A 25034-nucleotide genomic window follows, 5' to 3' on the forward strand; every position below is an offset into this window, starting at 1 on the left:
ATTGATATGTAATTAATGTACGACTTAATTCCTCAATTACCACTATTAGTAACTTCTTAATCCTTTCCTATTCCTCACACAAACATTCCTAAAAGTCCACAAACTCTTAAATAGTGAAAACTTTGAATAAATTATAAATAATATAATGGACCAAAAATTAAATTCATTTATTTAAATTTAAAACTTAACAGAAATCTTAACGTATTTTTAACTTGGATATTAGAAAAATTTAATATCTAATAAAGTTTATTTAAATATTTATATACATATATTAAATGTGCCAAGGAAAACCATGCTTTTAAAGGAAGAAAAATTAGAGCAAAAGTAGTGTTAACAAAAAATTAGAATAAAACTTGAAAGCTAATATATAAATTTGATCAGACTAAATTTATTATTTTATTTTTATGTTATGAAAGGATTATTTAAATACATTAACATCGCGCGAAGCGCGACTAAATTTACTTGTGATTTATTAAAATGAAGCATTACCAGATTAGAATCGATGACTTCAACCTCTTTGTTAAGGACCTTTCATTTCGATATGACCTTGGAAGAATAATTGGCTAGATCTTTCACTTTTTTTTTTAATTTTTATTTTATTGCAGTGATTTTCATAAATCATTTGTTCTACTTGTAATTTTTCTTTTGGGTTCTTTCCAATGTTTTTTTTTTAAATTCATTGCAAATGACCGATTTTTCTTGAATTAATAAGGAATTAGGAATTAATTAGTGTAAAAACTATAAGAAAAGGAAAAATCATGAACAAACAAAGAGAAACAAAAAAATATGTAGTTCTTGATGTTGTTCAAACATGGTGCTGATGTGATGCTGACGTGCCAATGACGTGAAGCATGTGTAATGCACTTTACATTATGAGACTAATACTATAATTTTAAGTTGATTTATATTCTTCTTCAAACAAAAATAGCGGTTAAATAAACATTCATAAATTACAATGTATAAGTACGTTATATTCGAATTATTCAAATCATCCTTAAAATTTTCAAAACCAAGCAAGATTCATCCTTCTATTTTTCATAGTTCCAAAATCAAGATCCACATAACTTGTATATTATGTATTAGAGAACCATATATTCATAGTTGCAAAAGTAAAAAATTAGGTAACTTGTATGATGAAATTTGCAAAATTTGCAAAATTGTGTTATTTTTGCATGATGAGATTAATATTTTAAAGTACATTTAACTGATTCTAATTATGCCATCCTTTTTCCTTCAAAATATAATTTCTCTCACCTTTAGTAAAAATATAGCAACATATATTTACTGTCAAATTAAGTAATTTTAAATTGACGTGAAGAATAAAGATATTTTGGAGAAGTTTAGAAATATTACATGGCTGAAGTGTGAGAGTTCACTTCTAAAGATATTTGTGATATCTATTGCTTATATTAATATCATAAGAGTGTAATTTAAGTTGTCTATATATAGAGATATTTTATCAATTTACATTATTCTAGCCAATTATGACACGTATGACGCAAAATAATGCTCACATGTAAATTCATGTTTAGTTGATATATACAACAAGTTTATTATTCATTTCTTTATATAGCATTGTCAGAAATGTAACTTTTTTATGAAGGAGTATTTCATAATTCAATTATCTCAATCTTGAAAATCTACTTAATAGGGTATTTTTTAAATTGTATGATTTATGATGATATATGCATTTTTATCTTTAAACACATACAAATCCACCTTTTTTTATTTAATATTTGGATTTTATTAATACCAAAACAAAATAAAATAAATTGTTCCTACTTTGATGGACTAACCCATCATAAAATCCAAAAATGTAAATTAGGCTTATACAATTTCCAAAAATGTAAATTAGGCTTATACAATTTCGAATAAAATATCTGGCCCAAACCTAATTGATTAAGACATATATAAGCTCTCCTAGGGTTTCCTAATTCATTTTGTTATCTTCTACTCCACCGATTGAGCTCATTTCCATGTAAAAAATGATGTGCCTTTCCCTAAATCTTCATTTTATCTTGCTTGTGCTTTGGGTCATCAACACTTTGCCCTGGATCTCGATGCTTGTACTATCTTCAGCTCTCAGAAGTAAGTATTTTTCCCTTGGTTGCCTTTAAATCTTACTATTCAGCTCAATTTTTCTACTTTTAAACTCTTTTCCTTCATTTCTGCTTGTATATAGCCGAGTTCTCTAGTGGATTGGATGTTTCTTCCCTTTTGGTGCTGAATTAGGGTCGTAGGCCCTTGAGACAGATTTTATGTCCAAGTAAACTTTGATTTCTTCTTTCTGTCCTCCTTCTTTAGTTGTAGCTTCCCATTTGCTTACAGATGTGGTCGAGAGGGAGATAACAGGATGCTCGAACCCACAAATATTTGAACTGCCTTCTGCTTCTAAGGTGTATTAGATGCATAGATGTCACTTGACCCTTTCCCTTTACTAAGAGTCCTTTTTTATGGTTGAATCTGTATAGGCTAGTCAGCTGTTAGTTTTGTTGTTGCCCTCCTAGATTGTAAATGTTTGCTTGTGATGCCTGGTAGTACTTTTAGTTGTAGCCTTCAGCCTTATCATCGTTTTATTGATGATAATCTAATGTATGGACACTGTAGCTTGTCACTATTAAGGATCTTCTTCCCTTTAACTTCTAATTGCTGAAATGATGTTATGCTGAAATTCCCTTTGTCTATTGCTATATTCGTTAAAAGATCAGCCAACTGATTCCCTTCCCTCATTATGTGTTGGAATTGTACCTGTTTGTCTTTCAGTGTTTCTCTAATATGCTCGATTGAATCTAGTAAGTTCCATGGACATCCCTACTAATTAATTAGTATCTTCAACATAATAATAGAATCCGTTTGAAAAATGACCTTATTGAATTCAGATTGTCCACAGTGAATTGTTGCTTTAAGAATAGCATATGCTTTTGCTTCCATGTTTGTAGTATCAACAATCTTAGCTCCTTGTGCATAAATTAGATCTCCTCTTTCATCCCTTAGGAAAAAAGCATAAGAACTCATACCAGGATTACCTCTAGAAGCCCCATCTGTGTTATATTTTATCCATCCCTCCTTTGGAAACTTCCATTCCACCTTTGTGATCTTCACTCTGGATATTTTGTGTTCTAATTCATGTTGTATATCTGGCCACATAGCAGGAAAAATTTGTCTTGGATTTCTCACCTTGAGTAATAATCCAATATTTCTATTAATACTGAATATTACCCCGTGAGTTGACAAATTTTTACCTTCATGCTTAGAGCTATTCCTTCTCCTCCACAATTCCCACAATATCATGCTGGGAATAGATTGATACTAGGCTCTAGTTGTTCCTAAAACTTCAGCTTTCCATCAATTCATGATAAGTCATATTTAATTAAACTACAAGAGAGAACACAATGTAAGAAGGGTAAATTACAAGAGCTATTTGATAGATATAATAATGAGAGGTAGCAAAAAATATTCATTGAAATTGTGAAATTACAAGTGTTTAACACATAGAAGTTAGAGAAAATCTATTAAAAGAGTTAATCATATACATTATTATACCAAGTGAAGAAAGTTAGTTGTAGCTCTGGTCATTTTTTCACTATTGAGTGCAGTGTTTCAATGATGAGCATTTTGTATGGTTTACTAATATGTCATGACAAGTAACTCTTCAGAGATTTCCTAATTAGTAAATTGAGAAATTTGTGTATTTGGATACACTGTTGCTCTAAAAGTATATCAATGTAATTTTTATTCATTTTGATCATCATTGTATAATAGACATGGACTGAGTTTTATCAAGTACCCCGATATCAAAGGGGGAAGTCAGAGGATAAGAGACAACTCATACTGCGGCTCGAGTGTCCTCTAATTCAGTATAACAACTGAGTTTATACTGAATTGGAGGATACTCGGGCCGCAGTATGAGTTGCCTCATCTCCTCAGACTTCCCCCCTTTGATATCGGGGCACTTGATAAAACACAGTCCATGTCCATTCTACAATGACAATCAAAATGAATAACAATAACTTCGATATACTTTCAAAGCAACAGTGTATCCAAATACACAAATTTCTCAATTTACTAATTAGGAAAACTTTGAAGAGTAACTTGTCATGACATGTTATGAAGCCATAAAAAATGCTCATCATTGAAACATTAAACTCAATAGAGCAAAAATGACTAGGGCTACAACTAAATTTCTTCACTTGGTATATTAATGAAACTCGTAGAATTCGATAGCAATAATAACAACATCATACTAAAACTTTGAGGACATGATATGTAAGCATTTATTCAAAACTCATTCTTATTGGCATTTCATCAAACACTTGCAATGCATGGTTTAAGCTAAGCATGTGATTAGTTTTAAAACTTATAGTAATAGCATGATTTCAATAATAAAATCACCAATTAAGGCTAAAATCAATGAACAACACCATTCAAACATATCGTGTTTAATAACAACAACAATTACATGTAAACATGGTATAGAATCAAAATTCATGGGAATTCATGCTTAAAAATTATAATAATCATAACTTTGAATTTGAAATTGGGTTCTTGGACTCCATAGGTGAAAAGGACCCATGGATGACTATCTAACATACCTTAGAGCTTTAATATTAAAAGAGAATTAACTTTTCTTGAATTTTCTTGGATTGGGAATTATAATTTGCTTGATTTTTTTGAAGGAGGGCTTGAATCTTGTTCTTGGGAGATGATCTTGAGAGAAAACCCTAATTTTCTTGTTCTTGAGAGTGGAGAGAATTAAGGGTTTTTAAAACTGATTTATGATGGCCATGTACGTATTTTTGATGATTTAAGTCGTGGAAAGTGAGGGAAAAGACCAAAATACCCTTCCGAATCTGTATGGGAATTGCTGAATTCCATGGGTGACGACTTAGGCTGATAAGTCTCACTTAGGTGATGGCCCGTCATCCTAGGTCGTCACTTAGAAGCTTGAATTAATGATTTTCTACCTAAGGCTGACAACTTGGGCGAATAAGTTGTCACATAGGTGACGGCTCGTCAGCTCAAGTCGCCACTTTGTTGACAGACTGACATGCTGGAGTAAAATGGGTATAACATTTTGCTCTGATATCAAATTTTGGCGAAATTGGTATCGTTGAAAATCTAATTCAATTACATATTTTTTGGTGGATCATGAGCTCAAAAATTCTTTGTAGAATGAAAAATATGCTCGTTTGAAGTTGACTATAACAATATCCTTCTCAAGAATTCAATCAGTAAGGGATATTTTGATTCGTCTAATAGTTAGGACGTATTTGAGGCCTTAATACACATCAAACTCGATCATAAAACTACCAAAACACTATAATGTATTTCTCATGATCTTGAAGCATGGTTCTAATATTGCTCTGGATTCTCGAGGTATTACAATATCTCCCCCTTGGGAACATTCATCCTCGAATGCGGCTAGTTAAGCTGAGAGTACTAAAGAATCTAAGATCATATACTGAACATGAATGAATAGGAACATGAGAACATAACTAAGTTTGTAACATGATACATAAACTGAATATAATGAACTAAACTGATTTTCTTGAATACATGCAATTACATGAGAATGGTTTTAAGGATGAGATTAGAATGAGAGAGTCAACTTATGAGTATCCATTATTTCAAGATGGATCTTGTTATGTGAAGGGAAGATGAAAGTTTTAGGACATGAAAGCTCGGGGAAATTATAGCACATCTCCCCCTTGGGACATTATGTCCCCCAAAAGATACTGACTTGGCTGAAGTACCGAGGAAAGACTGAGATGATACACGAAATACTTACAAACTAAATCATAACTGATTATTTGGAATCTGAAACTGATGCTTGATGCATGAACTTAACTAAATTTTATGACTTGCATGGTTTTGAAGGAATTTCCTCGTGAATAGGAGGGATAAAACCCATAGGAACTTGTCCGCTTGATTACTAAACCGTATTACTGGCTATTCCAACTAACTAATACTGAAAGATCATACTTAACTGAAGTATTTCTTCGACACTCTTTCTATAAAGTTCTAAATACTTTAGGAAGCAAAGAATCTTGGCATGGTCTGAATAAGACATCTAATTAAGAAATCACAACAGGGCTAAAATTCTGTAATATGGGACATAGGCTTATGAAACATCAGCTAGGATAGAGTTACTAAGCCTTATGCACTGCAACTACTATCTTACAATCTTAGCCACACTTCTCAACTACTCCATCAACTATACTTTCTACTTCAATACTGCACTTCACTTGAGTCTACTAAAATATTCACATGGGCACTAATAACTCTACCTACTGAAACCGAGATGGATTGAATTTTCTCACTATGTTCAAGCCTACTCAAATCTGCAAAATGCACACATCACACTGTAAAGATAGTCTAAATCCTGAATTCAACACACCCTGTATTTTCACAATTTCTCATCTCATGAATAATTCTTATTACCTCTTCAACAACTATATCAACTTCTTACTAGCCATCTACTATGTGCAATACATTTATACAGTTACAACATGACATTCAAGCCTATTTGCATAACTACATATGAACTTCTAAACAACCACCCACCACAGTATTTTTTTCTCATATTCTCTAATACCTCTATCAACCCCTAAGAAAATATACACGAAGTTTTCAACCAACCATGACATGTATCAAAAACTTAGCCTCAATTTCAATTCACACTTACAACCTTACCTAAAATGAGCATACCACAATCTTTCATCAATAAGAAACATTTACTCTCCCCCAGCTAAGCAATTGCTTATCACTACTATCATTTTATATGGAGAGGTCACTGAAACGTTAAACATGAGGACATAAAGCATGAATGAACACTATACATAACTTGACACAGAACTGAAACATGAGGAATATAGTATCAAAACATTATGGATTCATCAAGAGATCTAAACTAAGAATATACATGACATAAATTTGAATATTGATGATCGTTAAGAGTGTATCATGAGTACTAGAACTAAACATACCATGAAGCATGAGTACATTAGTCATGAGCTGCATGACCTGAGTTTTGGAGTTTCTAAATTCATGGAACATGATTCGTACTACTGGATGAATTGGAACTCCTTATACTAGGAACTGTAAGCATACATGATTTTTGATAGTGTGCATGAATATGAGCTATGATCATAAAGCTTATATGTAAGGCATAAGTAGATATCATGATAACTGAAGTACAAAACCTTATACTGAGATACGAATGGTTTGGGTATCTCCCCCTAATGATGTTCTACAATACACTGTATTACTACTAGAATTTGAGAGCCTATCTTGGTTACTTGTTCTATCATCTCCCCCATGGCTTGAAACCATCATTCTAAGTCTGTAACCAACTAATCAATAACTCTAAACTAACTTCCACCACCTTACTTTATAATCTGGGGGATAATAATATGCATAATTGGTAAACTCACCCCAAGTGACTATGCCTAATAATGTAAAACTTGCTAGTAGTACTTTCTTCTGAGATACAACTCTTAGCCCTCTATAGCCCCAGCAATCATCATGTAACAACTTAAAATTGACTAACTTAGATTTTTCAAATTCTCTCTATTAGCTCAACCTTCAATAATTCAAACTTAGATTCTAACATATAACATGAATACCTCCAAATCTTTAATAACCATACTACTTTTATCATAGCCTACAAATATCTCAACCACAACATATATTTCGAATCAACGAATTTAAATTCTTGTATACATTACTTCAAACCTATTGATTCACCTTTCATACAACTATCCCCATGAAATATAATCTGCCCAAATTCAGATGACACTATCTCAACTCTACTACTGTTGCTAAACTCCTGGTTTCATGCTCCTAATTCTAGATCATATTCTATCATAGGATTCTATGAAGGAATATGAAAACATGTCTGACTCATAAGAACTAAGGTACTACTACCCCTTTATTCACTGACTGGTTCATCAAGAAATTGAAACTGAATGACTCTATTTCTGAAATCAACTGAAGTGATTTTCTAAAATACTGTAACCGTATAATTTCTGTATACCCTTCTGGCCAAAATAGGTTTACCTACTGGGGTAGACACTGATAAAGGCTCTACTAAATTTTTGGGACTAACTCCAAAATAAACAGCTATATAGGGGTTACAAAAGAAAGTGAAGCTCCGGGGTATAACAAAGCATGAGCATGAAGATGAAGGACCTGTAAGATGAAGGACTTGTAACGTACTCGTAGCCACATCAAGAGAGCTTTCTTGATCCTGTCGGGACTGAAGTGCATATAGCCTATTCTGACACTGGCTACTGGTTCAGCTGAAAGTGGCACACTGTTGAGTCGGGTGATTGGATGGGACTGGAGAACGGTTGGACTGACCCTATTATCTCAAATATCTTCCCCTCTAATCCATTGCCCTACACTCTCACATATTGTGGCCTGGCTTACCACATCCAAAACATATTTCACTGCCAACTTTACATACACCTAAGTGATTTCTATCACATTCTCTGGAAAATAGATAGGTACAATTGTTGCTCATACTACCCTAGGTTTCGAAGCCTGGCGCCCCATCTCGACTGCCATTCTTGAACTTTGGTACTGGCACACTAGCTGAAGGCAAAACTGGGGCTGGACACTTCTGGCTGAACTGAGAATGGTTACTACCCTCTAACTAAGCAAAATTAAATCTACCTATCCTAGCCCTTTTACTCTTTCTTTCTTTCTTTCTTTCTTTCTCCCTCCACTTCCCTACCTTAATCTACTGAGCATGAACTATATGCCTAGGTAGGACAACAATTTGTTGATTATTTTGAGCTGCTACTGAGTGAGATAAGATAAGGGAGTTGGCTCTAAATTCTCTATGAGAGACATGATCATTCAGGGGATCTTCCTAAATAGGCAAAGGTGTGGAATGATTCCCATCCCTCCCTCCATTATTCGTGTGGGATGATTCCTATCCCTCCCTCCATTATTCTTTCTAGAAGGCATTCTCTATACACAGAAGGAAGGATGAGTTAAGAAGTAAGTTTAAATAGAGCTCACACTTTTTTACATGACATAAATACTTTTAAAGTATAAAACATAAGGAAACTAGTGGGATCCTGTTAATCCCATATGCAATCCCATAACCGTGTGTGGGGACTTTTGAGAAAGCTCTATCTGTAGGGATTTGAGCTTAACTATTCCTGTTACCTCAAAACAAGGTAGAAATGAAATGAATAGAGCAAGATGAGAATATGTATAAATTTCTTAGAAGACATTGCTATAGCACGAGCTAAGATATGAAAGAAGGGAAACTTTTCCTAAAATATCTGGTAGCCTCCTGTCTATAAGTGTGGCGCGCTTCACACCCATACACAAGACTCTACTTGATGCGGCTTTGAGACTCCCTTGGACAGTTTTAAACCTCAGGCTCTGATACCAAGTTTTTAATGACCCAGGAGTATACCCTGGTCGTCACACGGTGCTTACGATCTCGAGAGACCCCAAGCTAACCCATGAGCTGGTACCTGTTATGAGCACTGAATAAAACCGATAACAAAAGCTTTATTTTGCAGAATTTAACTAAAATTGCCATAAGATTTTAAGTCATAATTCTGATAATCTCTGCAAAACAACGTTGATAATAACAACTAAAAATGTCTTTCTATACTAGTTTGAAAGCCTTTAACTGAATAACTGAGGAGGTGATGGGACAAAACCCCAACTAACTTCGACTATCTACTAAAATTGAGAAACTGAAATGAACATAACTGATCCTCAAAACATAAGGACTCATCACGGCTGTTGCTACTGGTATGCTGGGATATCTAGGTACGGTCGAGAACCTAAGCATCCGAACCTATGATATGAGACATCATAACGTAAGAAAAGAGTATGCAGTCAGTACTTTAAATATACTGGTATGCTAAATGGGGTTAGACTGATATGCATGGGCTCATGTATATGGATAATGACTGACTGGATACATATAACATGGAGTATTGAATTGTGTACATGAAATCTGTAGATACTGAAGATGCATGAAGTCTATAAATACTGAGCATGCATGAAGTCTATAAATACGGAGGATGCATAAAGTTTGTAAATACTTAGGATGTATAAAGTCTGTAAATATTGAGAATGTATGACCAATTATATAACATGTTCTGAATATAATCTATAAAACTAAATTACTGAAATCTGATAACTGAATAACTTATAACTGTACACTATGGTCAATTAAAACCTAAACTAAAGTAACTGAATAGTGACTGAGACTGTGGGAGCTATCATGTAACCAACATAAACCATGTGAGCTATTATGGAGTCCAACGTCTGACCCACGTTGAGGAGGGCTGTTCTATACTTCCATCGGAATAAAACCTAAACTGTAGTGATCACTAAACTGATCCCATATTGGGCAAAGGGAAACACTCTCAAGTGAGGCCCTCAGGCCTATGGTGGCACATAGTTTTTGGGGAAGAAGGATGCGCTGAACCCATACTTTCCACTCGGTGCTAAATCCTACTCCCAACTAAAAAACACTAAATTACTAACTGGGGCATGCACTAATAACTGATAAACTCAGGTCATGGTATGTTAAAAACAATAATGCATACAGATTCTGGGGTAATTATTAACCTTAAATAGATTATGATGACTAATTAGATGAAAAGACTCATGATTTATCTGAAAACATTCTGAAAATACTAAAACTATGTAAACAACTAAATTTCGGGTATTCATATCCCCCAGAACTTTATAGCAATAATAAAAATATCATACTAAAACTTTGAGGACATGATATGTAAGCATTTATTCTAAACTCATTCTTGTAGGCATTTCATCAAACACTTGCAATTCATGGTTTAAGCTAAGCATGGGATTAGTTTTAAAACTTATAGTAATAGCATGATTTCAATAATAAAATCACCATTTAAGGATAGAATCAATGAACAACATCATTCAAACATATGGGGTTTAATAACAACAACAATTACATGTAAACATGGTATAGAATCAAAATTCATGGGAATTCATGGTTAAAAATTATAATAATCACCTAAAAATCATAACTTTGAATTTAAAATTGGGTCTTGGACTCCATGGGTGAAAAGTACCCATGGATGAACATCCAACATACCTTAGAGCTTTAATATTGAAAGTGAATTGACTTTTCTTGAACGTTCATGGATTGGGAATTATAATTTGCTTGGTTTACTTAAAGGAGGGCTTGAATCTTGTTCTTGGGAGATAATCTTGAGAGAAAACCCTAATTTTCTTGTTCTTGAGAGTGGAAAGGATTAAGGATTTTTAAAACTAATTTATGATGGCCATGTACGTATTTTTGATGATTTAAGTTGTGGGAGGTAAGGAAAAATACCAAAATACCATTCCAAATTCGTATGGGAATTGCTGAATTTCATGGGTGACGACTTGGGCTGATAAGTCGTCACTTAGGTGACGACCCATCAACCTAGGTCATCACTTAGAAACTGGAATTGATGATTTTCTGCCTAAGGCTGACGACTTGGGTTGATAAGTCGTAACATAGGTGATGGCTCGTCAGGTCAGGTCGTCACTTTGTTGATAGGCTGACATGCTGAAGTAAAATGGATTTATCTTTTCATTCCGATATCATATTTTGGCTAAATTGGTATTGTTTGAAATCTAATTCAATTATCTATCTGTTTGTGGGTCATGAGATCAAAACTTATTTGTTGAATGAAAGATATGCTCGTTTGAAATTGACTATGGCAATATCCTTCTCAAGAATTCAATCAGTAAGGGATGTTTTGATTCGTCTAATAGCTAGGACGTATTTGAGGCCTTAATACACATCAAACTCGATTATAAAACTACCAAATTCCTATAATTTATTTCTCATAAGCTTGAAGCAGGTTTCTAATATTGGTTTGGATTCTCGAGGTATTATAATAGATAATCCGTTTCTAGCTAGAAGAATAATTGTAAGTTTCCAAACTAGCATTTAATCATTATGTTATATGTTTAACATCGTTAATTGAAGTATGAGAGGTTTAGTTTAAAATCTTTTAAGGTAGTATAACGGAAAAAGGAAAAAAATTGGAGTATTTAAAATTATATCTTATAAATCATAACAAATAAAGATTTGCGGAGTAAAAAAATCACGTGATTTGCACAATGAAATTTGCATTTCAAAAGTACATTTAATTGATCTGTGTTGTGGGATCCTTTTACCATCAAAATTTAATTTCTTTCGTCGAGACGTCGACATTAATTAAAGAGGTAGCTATCACATATTTACTATCAAATTTAGTAATTTCGAATTGAGTTAAAGTAGAGGAGTGTTTAGTGGAAGTTTTAATATGTCACATGACTGAAGTCTGAGACTTCTAAAGATATTTACAGTATTTATTTCTTATAGAGATTTCTTAAGATTGTAATTTAAGTTGTCTATATATTTTAGGGTTGTTTTATCATTTTGTGTTGTTTCAGCCAATCACGACACGTATGATGCACAATAATGCTGTAATACCCCATAATTTTCCTAATTCAGTTCAGCTCTGCGTGTGTGAAGTGTTTAGTAGGTGAAGAATGTTCATACAAATCACCTATTGTCAAGTTGAACAAAGAATCTTAGATTCGTTCGAAGGTTGGTGTTCGATTTTACAAGGGTCAGCTTTGAAAGGATATAACTATTGATGTAGGTGGAATTTCCTTCTTAAGACCCATCAAATTATAGATAATTGAGTCAGCCTTCCAACGATACCAATTTTGCCTAAATCTGATACCCGGGTGAGAAGTTATGACACTTTTCGTGAGAGGCCGTAGCTCACCGTAATTATGCCGCGTCGTGGTGATCCCCAAAATCAAACTCGTCCCTTACTAGTATATCACCATGATTTTCCAGTGTCACGCTAGAAATTTTGATAGAAAAGGTACCGCATAGTGTTGGAGTGTAAATTCACCCTCGTCCGTTTCTAGTAATGCAATGCAATAGCACCGTAATGCGGAGGAGTAAAAATTCGCACTTGTCCATTTTCTAGTGATGCAACGCGATAGCACCATGTCACGGAGGAGTATAAATTCGCACTCATCCATTTTCCAGTGACGCAACACGATAGAAAAGCATCACACCAAGGTGTAGAATTGGGATTCCAGTCGCAAGTTTAAGTTTCAGAAGGGCATTTAAGTTACTCATGCCCTAATTCGTGAAAACAAAGGATTTAACCCTATTTTAAGCATATTATGCTCCTTATTCATCCATTTCCTATAACGCCCCGAGAGTACACCTTAGGTGTCACATGGTGCTTACAGTCCCGAGGGACCAAAAGCTACCCCATGAGCTAGTACCTGCTGTGATGTAATACCCCACAAGTTTTTCGAGTCGTTAAAGCCTTTTTGGGCTTGTCAAGAAAAGTTTAGCACTTAAAAATTTGGCTAACTGTTGAAACTTTCTTCATTTCATAAGCTTGTGAAATTCAATGAATTATTTCATGACCTTTCCGACCTCCAATTTTTTATTTTCAAGTTGTGTTGCGATGGGGCAAGGTCGTAGTACATCTCGGGTAAATTTTGGAATTTTTTGGATAGTGTAAGGGCATGTTTGGATTTCCAAAATAGCAGCTCAGGGCGATAAGCCCACGTCGCCCAGCTTTTAGCACTGATATTACCAGGCGTTGCCCAGGAAACTCCACCGTTATTGCCAGGCGTCGTCCTAGAAACTCCACCGCTATTTCCAGGCATAGCCTTGTAAGTTCGGTGCTTGCCTAGTTTTCAGCATTTCACCTCCGTGTCTTGGAGAGGATTTTGGTCATTTTGCCTTCATATATATACTCAAAAACACGAGATTAAGCCTCCATTACACCAAAATATAATCTCTTTTCTCAAAATCCTCTCAAGAACAAGTTAGGGTTTCAATTAGGGGATTCAAGTTCAAGTAAATTCTACCATCAAATTTCAAGAATCTCTCCGTCAATCTTCATTAAATCTAGAGGTAAGGTATGCGTAGTGTTCATCCATGGATCCCTTTCATCCATGGAGCTCAAGAATCATGTTTTAAATTATAAATTGTGATTTTCTTGTTGTGTTATGACTATATTCATGTTGATGATTATTGTTTGAGTTTCAAGGTTGTATCTTGATGTGTTTTCATGAAGCATGTGAGTATGATAGTTGTAACCCATAAATTTTGGATGGATTAAGATTTTTATGTTGATAAATATACCTATGCCCAAAATTATGCATGTAAGGTGTTTGATGAAATGCCCAAGAAACTAGAGATAATGCAATATAGCTAAATTGTGACTAAGTGAAGGATTCATGATATGCCCCTATGTTCCAATGATTTTCATGTTGATCATGTGTCTTGTAAATGTCATTGGATTTTTCATGAACTAGTCTTAGGAGATTATGGTATGCTTACTTGCAAAATCCTACTTATGAACAAGATGTATGATAATCATGTACTTCATTAAATTCCCCAAGTTATGATATTATGGATTATTGAGGTTGGTCATGTATTCAAGAAATTCATGTGTGCCAGTTTCCTTCCATTGAGTCCTGGGGGTACCCGTACCCGAAAAATATAGTTGTATGCCTAGAGCTAAGTTATGTTATCACGATACTCTCATTCAAGCCATGATCTATAGAATTCAGTCAGCCATGTGACTCAGGAAAACTCAGAAATCTCAGTAGTCTTGGTAATTTCAGTACTCTCAGTCAGTCCTCAGAACTCAGTACGTTTTGTCAGTCAAAGGAACTTAGTAAATTTAGTTTAGCTCTGCTAAATAATACCACCAGTATCAGTTCAGTTAACTCAATCCAGTACAGTTCAGCTAATCAGTTCAGTTTAGTCAATCAGTTTAGCTTAGTTAATCAGCTCAGAGTCTTTCAGTTGGAAATTGGAACTAGCACCGAGCGAGTATGGGGATGGTGGCTTCCCTGTTAGAGAGGCAGAGTCGTTAGCAGCAATCTTTGTACTCAAGAACTGACTAGCCAGCGTAGGACCAGGAGTCACCCATCAAATTAAGGCTAGACTTAACTATTATATTACCTAAGGCTAGACTTCCTGTTCAGGGTCACCTGTCAGAGAGGCTTGACCATTGCAGAGGTCTCTACTCGTGGCACGGTATTGACACCCTTCCAGCTGGGGTTATAGGTTGGACCCCACCAGTTCAAATTTGGGGCATGTTAGTTAAGTGAGAACTCCTACAGTTATAGTTTCATTATCAGTCTTCAGAGTAGAAATCAAAAATTAGGATTGTCAGATACAGTCATCAATCTCAGTAAGGAACTCAGATAGTTCCACATATTCATAGACCACTCACTAGATAGACTTGGTCTCATATTAAGTTATTCAGTATTAGTGCTTACAGAGATCACCTTTTAGTTAGGCTTGATCTCAAGCTTAGTCACTCTTAATCATTATTAGAGGATTTAGACTGTCAGATACAGTCGCTCAGTATTAGTTACATCGGTTAGGCCAATCATCATAGTCGTACTACTTATATCAGTCATCATAACTCACGTTATCAGTATTTAGTTTCAGGACTATTAGACCAGTTCTTCATAATTTAAACTGTCAGAATTAGTCATTTAGCTATTCAGTATCCCAGTATCAGTATACTCATGTTGTCAGTATTCAGACTCAGTAGTCAGTATCCTCATGAGTTTAATTATAGTTACTTATAAATGTATGTAATCTCATGTTCATAGTAGTCAACATTGTTCATGCATATAACCCTTTGCATTTAGCCTACCTCATTCGTATACTCAGTACATTCAGACGTACTGATGTATTTGTGCTATGGTGCTTTATCTTATACTATACCATAGGTTTAGAGACACGAGCTCCAGATCAGCAGTAGCATCCCAGTTTTCAGAGTTGCAGTGAGTCCTTCTCATTCGAGGACGATATGATTATTACTTCATTTATTATTTTAGTTCAGTTGCTAGATGGAGTTAGTTGGGGGCATGTCCCATCAATTCCTTATTTAGTACAGTTAGAGGCTTTCAGACTATAACATGTCTGACAGTTATTTCAGATTTATTTTGGTATTGTTATACCATTTTCAGATATTATTCTTATCAGATGTTTATTCAGATTTGAACCTTATGGACTTTCAGTACATGTTTCCATATTTTCATGTTATATTATTCAGTATACAGGTACAAATATTAGTCATGGGTTAGCTTGTGGTCCTTCGGGGTTATGAGCACCGTGTAACATTTCGGTTTAGAAAAATCGAGGCATTACAAACTTGGTATCAAAGCCTAAGGTTTAATAGAGTCCTAGGAAGTCTGAAAGCCGCATCTAGTAGAGTCTTGTACATGGGTGTGTTGTGCACCATATTTATGTACAAGAGGCTATAAGATGTTTTAGGAATAGTTTCCCCTCTTTCAGTATTCATGTCGTGTCAGTGAGCAAAAGCTCAAGTTGAACTCTCAGTCTAATCCTTGTTCCTCTTCTATTTGCAGAACATGCCTCCTAAGAAGAGAACAGGGAATCAGTTAGCCCCTCATCCCACAGATCCTTTGAATAAGAATGTGTCACATACAGAATTCTAGGTAGCTTTTCAGGCGCTAGCCCAAGCTGTGACAACTAGTGTTCAGGGCAACCATTAGACTGCAACCCTACCTCAGCAAGATAGGGATTCAGCTGCAGCCAGAATAAAATTTTTTATAAGAATGAACCCTGTAGAATTCTTTGGGTCAGTAGCAGTTGAGGATCCACAATTGTATCTAGAAGAGGTGAAGAGGATCACCCAAATTATGCATGTGTCAGAGGAGGAAAGTGTGGAATTAGCATCCTATGGGCTGAAAGATATTGCTCATGATTGGGTAGTGTTGTGGAAGAAGAGTAGAGGGGAAGATACAACTCCCATGACTTGGAAGATATTTCAGGATGCCTTCTTAGATAATTTTTTCCTGCTAGAGATGAGAGAAGCTAAGGTAGAAGAGTTTATGAACCTGAGACAAGGCTCCATGACAGTGAAGGAGTATTGTCTTAAGTTCAACTAGTTAGCTAAGTATGCTCCTGACTTGATAGCTGATCCCAGAGCGAGTATGAGTAAGTTTGTAACTAGTGTGTCCGGGTTAGTATTGAACGAGTGTAGAACATCTATGCTCAATAGAGACATGGATCTTGCTAGGTTAATAATGAATGCCCAACAGATAGAGGCAGATAAGTCTAAGGAGAGAGAGAGATCTAATAAGAGATTTAGAACGGGTAGTTATAGCTTCTCTCAGGCTGGGTCACAGGGTGGTAATCGTTTTCACCATAGTTAGAAAAATTCAGTCCTAGTTCCATCCTCAGTTAGTGTGCCCCCACCCAACTTTAGAGATGTCAGTCATGATGGGGTGCTAGGCTCCAAAGCCTAGAGTAGTGTTAGAAGTGAGTGTACTTATCCGCTTTGTGAAGAATGTGACAAGAATCATCTAGGTACATGCAGAGCTAGTAGTCAGGTATGTTTTGGATGCGGTAATCCAGGTCACAAAGTACAGGAGTGTAGAGTGTTAGCTCAAAAAAGTAGAGATTCACGTCAGCAGGCCGCCACTCTTAGTACCAATAGTGGTCAGCACCAGAACCGACTCTATTCACTTCAGACTCGCCTTGATCCAAAAATTTTTCCTAACATAGATTCGGGTACGTATGAATCTTTTATCTTCATGACATGCATTAGTTTTAGACTCTCAAGGATCAGTTATAATTTATTTTGTAGATGCCCTGTGCATCGCCGCAGTATATCTATGAGGTAAGTATGCTTAGCGGGACATAGTGTCCTAAGGAGGAGATACTCCATGACTCCCCAAAGTTATCAATTCCTTAAATCCATTTAGTTTTATGCTCATACTCTCATTACAAGCTTTGCACCAGTCATTATCGCATAATCAGTCATGCTTTTAAAAATCAGTCAAGTCATATACTCATGCATTAGATATGCGTATTCAGTAGAATATTCAGTATATCAATAGTTCCCATCACATAGTCATGTTTCAGATGTTATTGTTCCCTGAGTAAGTTCAGTCAGACCTCCATGCATTAGTTATGCATATTTAGTAGATAAAGTTCAGCCTATCAGTATATTCATTAATGTGTACATGACAACAACTCAGTTACTGATCCATGCATCAGATATGCATGTTTCATATGATAATTCAGCTTATTAATATTTCAGCTGAGTATTCTATGCATCAGCTATGCATAGTCAAGTATAAGATTTAGTAGGTTGATCATTCCCGTTGTATAGTAATGTTTTAGATGTTCTCATCCCTTGAGTAAGCTCAGTTGACTAGTACTCTTAACTCAGCAAGCGACATTCAAGGACGAATGTTCCCAAGGGGGAGATAATGTAATACCCCACAAGTTTTTCGAGTCGTTAAAGCCTTTTCGGGATTGTCAAGAAAAGTTTAGCACTTAAAAATTTGGCTAAGTGTTGAAACTTTCTTCATTCCATAAGCTTGTGAACTTCGATGAATTATTTTGTGACCTTTCCGACCTCCAATTTTTTATTTTCAAGTTGTGTTGCGATGGGGCAAGGTCCTATTACATCTCGAGTAAGTTTTGGAATTTTTCAGATAGCTAAGGGAATGTTTGGATTGCCAAAATAGCAGCTCAGGGTGATAAGCCCGCGTCGCCCAACTTTCAGTACCGATATTGCCAAACGTCGCCCAGGAAACTCCACCGTTATTGCCAAGCGTCGCCCTAGAAAATCCACCGCTATTGCCAGGCATAGCCTTGTAAGTCCGGTGCTTGCCCAATTTTCAGCATTTCACCACCGTATCTTGGAGGGTATTTTGGTCATTTTGTCTTCATATATATACTCAAAAACATGAGATTAAGCCTCCATTACACAAAAATATAACCTCTTTTCTCAAAATTCTCTCAAGAACAAGCTAGGTTTTCAATTAAGGGATTCAATTTCAAGCAAATTCTATCATCAAATTTCAAGAATCTCTTCGTCAATCTTCATTAAATCAAGAGGTAAGGTATGCGTAGTGTTCATCCATAGATCCCTTTCATTCATGGAGCTCAAGAATCATTTTTTAAATTATAAACTGTGATTTTCTTGTTGCGTTATGACTATATTCATGTTGATGATTATTGTTTGAGTTTCAAGGTTGTATCTTGATGTGTTTTCATGAAGCATATGAGTATGATAGTTGAAACCCATAAATTTTGGATGGATTAAGATTGTTATGTTGATAAATATACCTATGCCTAAAATTGTGCATGTAAGGTGTTTGATGAAATGACTAAGAAACTAGAGATCATGCAATATAGCTAAATTGTGACTAAGTGAAGGATTTATGATATGCCCCTATGTTCCAATGATTTTCATGTTGATATTGTGTCTTGTAAATGTTGTTGGATTGTTCATGAACTAGTCTTAGGAGATTATGGTATGCTTACTTGCAAAATCCTACTTATGCACAAGATGTATGATAACCATGTACTTCATGAAATTTCCCAAGTTATAATATTATGGATTGTTGATGTTGGTCATATATTCAAGAAATTCATGTGTGTCAGTTTCCTTCCATCGAGTCCTGGGGGGTAATCATACCCAATAAATATAGTTGTGTGCCTAGAGCCATGTCATGTTATCATGATACTCTCAGTTAAGCCATGATCTGTAGAATTCAGTCAATCATGTGACTCAGGTAAACTCAAAAATCTCAGCAGTCTTAGTAATTTTAGTACTCTCAGTCAGTCCTCAAAACTTAGTAGATTCCGTCAGTCAAACGAACTCAGTAAATTTACTTTAGCTCCGCTAAATAATACCACTAGTATCAGTTTAGTTAACTCAGTCTAGTCCAGTTCAGCTAATCAGTTCAGTTTAGTCAATCAGTTCAGCTCAGTTAATCAGTTCAGAGTCTTTCAGTTGGGAGGTAGAACTAGCACCGAGAGTGTATGGGGATGGAGGCTTCCCTGTTAGAGAGACAGAGTCATTAGCAGCAATCTCTGTATGCCAGAACATCTTAGCCAGTGCAGGACCAGGAGTCACCCGTCAGATTAAGGCTAAACTTGACTATTATATTGCCTTAGGCTTGACTTCCTGTTCAGGATCACCCGTCAGAGCGGCTTGACCATAGGAAAGGTCTCTACCCGTGGCATGGTATTGACACACTTCTAGCTGGGGTTATAGATTGGACCCTACCAGTTCAGATTCAAGGCATGTCGGTTAAGTAAGAACTCCTATAGTTACAATTTCAATATCAGTCCTTAGAGTAGAAATCAGAAATCAGGACTGTCAGATACAGTCATCACTCTCAGTACGGAACTCAGATAGTTCCACAGATTCATAGACCACCCACTAGATAGGCTTGGTCTCACATTAAGTTATTCAGTATTAGTACTTACAGAGATCACCAGTTAGTTAGGCCTGATCTCAACCTTAGTCACTCTTAACTATTATTAGAGGATTTAGACTGTCAAATACAGTCACTCAGTATTAGTTACATCGGTTAGTCCAATCATCACAGTCATCCCAGTTATATCAGTCATCATAACTCACGTTATCAGTATTCAGTTTCAGGACTATTATACACAGTCAATCAGACCAGTTCTTTATAATTTGAACTGTCAGAATTAGTCATTCTGTTATTCATTATCTCAGTATAGTACACTCATGTTGTCAGTATTTAGACTCAGTAGTCAGTTGATGTGTTAGCAATTTCTAATACATTTAACACCTTTAACCAAGAATAATTGCAAAGTCTTAAGCAATTTTTGTCGTTTTTGTTTTGTTTATGTCTGATTTTATAGTTTAAGCTAATGGGATAGAGAACCAATAAAAATGGAAGCAAAGAAGTTGAAATCTAGAGAAATCTAAAGAGAAGTTTGGCTGACGACATCTGTGATAAGTCGTCAGCCCTGTGATAGGCTATCATAGTTGTCGTCATCCTTAACCAGAGAATGGGAGTTAAAGAGAAGTTGTGACGACATTCATGATAAGTCTTCAGACCGATGATAAGGCATCAGGAGAACCATCATACTTAGGCAGAACTTAGAAGCTGAGATGAAGTTTTGACGACATTGGTGACAAGCCATCAAACTCTTGATACATCGTCATTGTCGTCATTAGCCTTAGGTAGCAAGAGCTAAAATTATAGAGAAGCTGACGACATCAGTGATAAGCCAGCAGGTTGGTGATAAGGCGTCAACATCATTGTCAGCCTTAGACAATAGAAGCCAAAAGTGCAGAGGAGCTGACGACATCTGTAATAAGCCGTCAGACTCCTGATAAGCTATCACGGATGTCGTCGTCTATTCCGAGAAAAAGCTGCAACTTTAATTTTATTTCCTTATTTAGGTTGAACTATTTAAAGCTTTGTTTTAGGATTTTCTATGGGGCATTCAGGCACTCATTCATCATCATCATTATTCAAAAAAGAGAGTTTGATACTTTGAGTCTTGGAGAATATTTTCTGATATTTGTTTCTCTATCTTTTTGGATTCGAACAATACAATTATTTTGGGGATTTTCCTTTGTGATCTAATCTACGATTCACTAATTATTATTCATCTTTATAAGTTAATCTTCTCAATTATGAATTCAATTACGTGTTTCATTCTTTGCATCATGAGTGGCTAAACTCCGTTAACCTGAATTACGGGATCTAGGGTTAGGTCATGATGATGTACTAAACACTCAAGATTTAATAGGTGTTAGGATTTCTTGATAATTTTGAGATTTTAATTAATGTCTGTTGGCTGCAAATAATAGACATATCTACTTTGATTTGTTTGAGAAAGAAATCATATATAGTAAGGACTCGGAAATACTTTGTTTAATAATCAACGCTGTAACAAGGTTGATTAACCTGAGGTAAAATCTGGGTAGTGAATAGAAATTTCCTAAGTTTGAGAGGATTAGGAAATTAGATGCTTAAATAGGTCCAGAGATATTTTAGCATATCATCGATAAAGATATCTTGTTATCCTAATCACTGTGAGAATCTTGAGTCACCTTTAGTATCTGTCATGTACCGTAAGCCCTAGTGAACATAATTCTAGTTATGTCATAAAATCTTGGTTACAAACATCAAAATTAAAGTGACAAACAATCATTTGTGAAACTTAAACCCTCATTTTAGGAAACGTTAAACTATTAGTGAATTAAATTGCAAACGACTTGAGTTCACACCATATTCCCTGTGGGATTCGACCCCAACCTAGTTGGATTTTATATTGACGATGATCGTTTACACCCATTCAAGAGTGTAGTTTGAGCGTTATCAAAAATGGCACCATTGCCGGGGAATACGGTTGTAAACTGAAAGTTGTGTGCACTAATTGACTGTTAGTTAGATTTCTTAGATCTACATTTATTTGTTGTTTTTGTTTATTGCAGGTTCCTTGTTGTTTATGCCAAAAATAAGAAGTTCCGGAGAACCGTTATTATCAATTAATCCGGAACCTCAGCTGATCAGGAGAATGACAGAATAGCAAGAGGCTAACAGACTGGTGATCTTGGGCATATTTATATGCTTAACGCACCAATATACACATAGATTTGCACTTAGTTTAAGAACTTTTGTATGAATTCTTAAGTATAATTCAGCTTTTATTCCGTTTTGTGCCTAATGGATATGATTAGTATTTTTAGAATCAAAATCATAAAGAATTATGCATAATTGGATACAAGGAGGATATGGAAGCAGTAAAGGAATGCAAGGGACGGAAATTAAGCTGAAAATGGGAAGTTGGAACAAAGAAATCCTCATTTGAAGACACTTCGCGTCGCGATGAGCAACAAAATAGAAATGGTTGAATTCCAGTGAAGGTTTGCAAAACCACTGTGTCATGAAGAAGTTTCGTTTATCAGATTTGGTGACCTGAAGGTTTAGCACATCAAAGAGGATGATTATTTTGCAATTGTCCCAATCCAGTGGCTCACCGCGATAGTGGCGCGTCGTGCCGAGGGTGAATTTTAAAATTGTTGGGGTATGCTTAAGCTCCATAATTTTTTAGATTTTAATGGAAAATAGCAATCGAAGGCATGGCACGACACGCCGGATGGATAAATTTGGAATATTTTAGCTATTTTGCCCCAGCTATAAAAGGAATAATCCAAGATAATGTGAAGGACTTTTGTCAAGTGGAGCAGCGGCGGAAAAACAAAAATTTCTCTCTTTTAAGGTTCATAAACATTCTTTGGAATTTCTTTATTTCAAGGATTGATTTGGGTATTATTTGTTACTTATTTTGGATGGTTAATTCAAACATGAGTAGCTAAACACTCCCTTTCTGGGGTTGAGGCTAAGAACACGAGTACTGTTTAATATTCTTATTCATAGTCTTTCCTTTGGATTATCATATGGGTTGTTCTTAATTTATTGAGCTTACTATTTTAATGATTGGCCACCATTAGAATAAATTTATATTTCTATGTAAATCTGGGAGGAGAATCATAGGATAGAACGAAGAAATTAGGGAGCAAGGTTCTTATTCTTTTATAAAACAAGGGATTTGAATTAGCATTTAGGATATGGATATACCGAGAAGCCTTGCTTGGTTCACTTGCAGGAACACAACCTTATGAATCTAGAATATTTGTTGTAACTCTGCGGGAGTTGTAGTTACAACATTCAATAGATAGAAGATCTGAGGTTGGGAGACTAAGATTGTGGCATAAACCTTGCGAACCAACAACCCGATAACCAATTAGACTGTGAAAATAATAGAGAATGGTATGATTGTTAACTATTCCTCAACCCTGGAATTGTCCTCATTATTGTTTACAACCGTTGCTTAATTTGCTTTAGTCATCATAAATTAGTTTTTGTTTAGTACTTTTCATTTTATTTGCAGAATTATCTTAATCTTGATACAATCAAACACTTAATCCTCAATTGTCTTGAACTAAATATTGAATAAATTTCTAGTTTATGGATCCTTGAGGGAATGATATCTGACTGTCTAAGTCATTATATTGCTTGCACGATCACATACACTTGCGTATGCGTAGAGACACAACAAGTTTTTGGCGCCATTGCCGGGGATCAAATAGAATTCGTAAATTGCTTTGATTTTTGGTTTTTGATCATAAGTTTGAGTGTTGACAACTTGATCTTAGCGGCTGAATTTTTGCAGGATTAACTGAACATTGGACTGGCTAGAGACAGAGTTAGTAGAGCCCTTTGAAGAATCATAAGTGATTTTTCATCAGAGATGAAGCGCTCAATACTACAATCAACAGGGATCGATGGCAGAAAGACTCGATCCTATAGTTGTTGATCCAAGTATTGGAAATGTTCCAGCTCCAGCTGTTCTTGTTCAACTAGTCGCAAGACCTGTTCATGAAGTGGTAATCCCACTTACACACCTTGTGACTAAAAGTATCCTAAAGCCTGAACAAGGAGGTCGATGGGAATTGAAACCAAATATGGTGGAATTATTGAAATCTATGGGAGAATTTCAGGGACTTTCACACAAGGATTTGCAGCAGCACTTACGAACCTTCCTGGAGATAAGAGACACATATATTCCTAAAGATGTGAGTGCTAATTATGTCAGATTGACACTCTTTCCCTTTTATCTACTGGGGGAAGTAAAGAGATGGCTACTTGCTGAACCATACCAATCCATTACTACATGGGAAGAATGTGCTCGAAGGTTTCTCATTCAATTTTTTCCATCTCAAAAAATAGCTCAATTAAGGAGTGAGATATTGAGTTTCAGACAGAAAGATGGAGAAACTCTCTACCAAGCTTAGGAGAGATTTAAGGGCATGCTTAGAAGTTGTCCTCATCACCACCAATCGAATGATGTTTTGGTGCATACATTTATAGAAGTCCTTAAGTCTAATACAAAGATTTTCTTGGATTCAGCAGTAGGGAGTCAAGCTTTGGAGAAAACATATGAAGAATTGTATACCTTGCTGAATTGAATTATACAAGGAAATATGGATTGGTATGCAGACTCGAGGAATGCTCCTAAGAAAGTTGCAGGAGTTTTGGAGGTTGATCAGTTCACTGCCTTACAAGCATAGATTGTAGCAATGCAGAGCCATATGACTACTCAACTTAACAACTTAAAGTTGGGTACAACTCAACCAGCAGCCACAACAAATATAGTT

The 25034-nt window shown here is 35.5% G+C and overlaps 1 long non-coding RNA gene and 1 other non-coding gene across 2 annotated transcripts; one reads left to right on the forward strand and one right to left on the reverse strand.

Moving 5' to 3' along the window:
- The first annotated feature begins 1925 nt into the window (after window positions 1-1925).
- LOC107864631 lies at window positions 1926-23272 on the forward strand. The gene is made up of 2 exons (XR_001672687.2): window positions 1926-2088; window positions 22308-23272. It is a non-coding gene; the product is annotated as an uncharacterized LOC107864631 (long non-coding RNA).
- Window positions 23273-24608: 1336 nt separating this feature from the next.
- On the reverse strand, window positions 24609-24715 carry LOC124897512. Its single transcript, XR_007054224.1, has one exon. It is a non-coding gene; the product is annotated as a small nucleolar RNA R71 (small nucleolar RNA).
- Between the last annotated feature and the right edge of the window lie 319 nt (window positions 24716-25034).

The sequence above is a fragment of the Capsicum annuum genome, chromosome 3 (genome assembly GCF_002878395.1).
Source record: "Capsicum annuum cultivar UCD-10X-F1 chromosome 3, UCD10Xv1.1, whole genome shotgun sequence".
Lineage (NCBI taxonomy): Eukaryota > Viridiplantae > Streptophyta > Magnoliopsida > Solanales > Solanaceae > Capsicum > Capsicum annuum.